This window comes from Rana temporaria, chromosome 13 (assembly GCF_905171775.1).
Source record: "Rana temporaria chromosome 13, aRanTem1.1, whole genome shotgun sequence".
NCBI lineage: Eukaryota > Metazoa > Chordata > Amphibia > Anura > Ranidae > Rana > Rana temporaria.
Genome location: NC_053501.1, coordinates 10,855,344 through 10,858,288, shown reverse-complemented (window position 1 = coordinate 10,858,288; position 2,945 = coordinate 10,855,344). Strand labels below are relative to the sequence as shown.

General features: G+C 47.3%; 1 long non-coding RNA gene across 1 annotated transcript; it reads right to left on the bottom strand.

Moving 5' to 3' along the window:
• Nucleotides 1–1,778: 1,778 nt before the first annotated feature.
• On the bottom strand, nt 1,779–2,734 carry LOC120920560. Its single transcript, XR_005744738.1, has 2 exons — nt 1,927–2,734; nt 1,779–1,845 (listed from the first exon to the last, which is right to left on the bottom strand). It is a non-coding gene; the product is annotated as an uncharacterized LOC120920560 (long non-coding RNA).
• Between the last annotated feature and the right edge of the window lie 211 nt (nt 2,735–2,945).

The window sequence follows — 2,945 nt, the reverse complement described above, 5'->3', positions numbered from 1 at the left end:
ATGATGATGGTGGTGGGGGGGGCGCTGATGATGTAATGATGATGGTGGGAGGGCTGATGATGATGATATGATGGTGGGGGGCTGATGATGATGGTGGGGGGGCTTGCATTGAGGGGCTGATGATGTAATGATGAAGGTGGAGGGGGCTTGCAATGGTGAGGGGGGGGGCTTGCAATGATCATGATCGGTTTGCAATTAATTATTGTGAGGGGAGGGGGGGCTTGCAATAAGGGGCTTATAATGACGAAGGGGGAGGGTTGCAATGATCGCAAGGGGCTTGCAATGATGAGGGTGGGCTTGAATTTGAAATGATGGTGAGGGTGGGCTTGCAATGATGGCTTGAAATGACGGTGAGGGCATAGGAAATTGTTCATAGTTTTTTTTATAGTCCGGCCCTCTAACGGTCTGAGGGACAGTGAACCGGCCCCCTGTTTAAAAAGTTTGAGGACCCCCTGCTCTAGAGCTTGCTGACCCACCATCCTAGAGCAAACAGAGTGCAATGCAGAAGGACTATTTGTAAATTTGGAGATGCAGTAGGGAGCAAGATACGGATACGAGGCCGAGCTGCGCTATCTGTGTCAATGGACACAGGCAGGGAGGCTCGGGAGAAAACCCGCAGGTGCACAACCAGGGGGGGGGGGGGGGGCACACAGAGAACAGGAGGAGCTTGAAGCACCGGCAGGGGGACCTAAGAAGGGGACGATCAAGGCTGCTCTGTGCAAAACCACAACACAGAGCATGCAAGTATAAAATTGTTGTTAATTAACAAAAAAGACACTTTAAGATACCACCATAGACCAAAATGTTTTGAAACTACTTTATTGCAATGTGTATGTGGGGGGGGGGGGGTGGGCGGAGTTTATGCAATGGATTTATGCCCCAATGATACAATAAAGCACAGATATTGGGATTGGAGAGGGGGTGGGTGTCACCAACGTCAGTTAAAAGAACTATGCAGCAGGGGCCGAGCTGATACAGCCAGGCTGGTGGGGAGCTGCAAACACTTTCCTGTATAGGAATGTCCCTAGCACAAGGATAAGCCCCATCTCTACAAGAGAAAAAAGACAAAGGTTTGGGGGGGGGGGGGGGGTCTCATTTAACTCCCTAAAAGAAAAACAGAACTGTCAGAAACGGGTGTAGAAGGGAACGGGCACATGGGAGATTTAAAGGGTAATACAATGGCATAAAAAACACAATGCGTTATTGTGTGGACAGATGGGAAAATGATGGGGGCCCTGCATTGTGCCACAGTCTCCTTACTGCTTTTACAAATAGAACGATTAAACATGTAACAAAAAATGAAGTAACAGCCACTGTGTTAGGAAGAAAGGAGGGACGGCACCCCAATTTCAGCAGGCAGAGCGCTGCCACATGGGGAGTCCAAACACATTGGTTATAGAAGCCATGCATCACCGGGGAAAAGCTGAGTCACTGCACACCAGCACGTCCTGGAGACGAAACATGTTAGAATAGAATACCCATGTGAGACACCTCTGATGGAAACGGATTTAATTCTACCGGTAATGTAAACTCATGTACTAGTTCTTAGCCTATGTTGCCTATCCTTTGGTTATTTTATTCTATCACTACCAAGAGGTGTAAAGGCCAACTCCACCCTGTGGACCACCATGGGACCAGAACTGGTATGCAGCCATTTATTCTATCACTACCAAGAAATGTAAAAGGCCAACTTCCACCTTGGGGACCAGAACTGGTACGCAGGCCATTTTATTCTATCACTACCAAGAAAAGGATAAACTGCACCTTGGGCACAACCATGGGACCAGAACTGGTATGTGGTCATTTTATTCCATCACTATCAAGAAGTGTAAAGGCCAACTCCACCTTGGGCACAACCATGGGACCAGAACTGGTATGTGGTCATTTTATTCCATCACTATCAAGAAGTGTAAAGGCCAACTCCACCTTGGGACCCCTCATTTGTATTATAGCATGCTCCTTTATTGCAAGGAAACATGAAGAGCATTCCCCTAGCTGTCCCCGCTCACAGTTCCGATCTCCTGCAGTGACAGAGGTGTAGGTAGCACAGAGAGGGGGGATTTTAGAGGGCCCTATAGCACACGACACCAAGTGGTCTTCTCTCGCCTCCTAAATTCCTTCACAACAAAATGACTTTCCACGTGATTTCCAGATTCGAAAAACGATTTTCAGAACTGCAAGATTGACTGAATGGACAATGTCATTATCAGTTATTCATACACTCATGATCATCGACTTTAGAAATCAAAGCTGAACTCCAGTTTGAAAATGTTATAAGCCTCCAGATTCCGCCCTGGCCCAAATTTAAATTTTTAAAGCAGAGCTCCACCCAAAAGGGAAAGGAGTTGAAGCATTGCACTCGGCTCTACATCGCTCTCTTTTTATGGACTACATGTCCCAAGGCTCAGTGCAATAGCACACAATGCAGATTGGTTGGGGTATAAGCATTACCAAAAGGGGCAGATTATCTGTTTGGGGGTAACAGCCTATGTTTGGCAGTTTGCCTTTACAGTTTTTTTTGTACTGGATGGTTTGAACTTTAAAAAACGGGACAAAACCTGAGTTTCTGAATCCTGGTTTATTACCTAGGCAAATTATGTCCATACATCCCCAGGAGTCTTCAGGAGGGGATTTTATCAGCCAAGCACACCCTCCTAGGAGCCTGCATGCCTGAGCTAAAGGCAGATTCCAGGAGGCAAATGCTACATGAATCATCTGCCCTTACTCAAGATAGCCAGAAATGCTAGAGCCCAGGTAGGCAACCTGGGGCCCTCCAGCTGTGGTGGAACTACATTTCCCATGAGGGATTGCAAGGCTGGCAGTTACAATCACTCCCAGAGGCATGATGGGATTTGTAGTTCTGCAACAGCTGGAGGGGCCCCAGGCAGTCTATTCCTGTGCTAGATGGTAATTTCTCAGAATAAGAAAGCATGGAGACATGGATG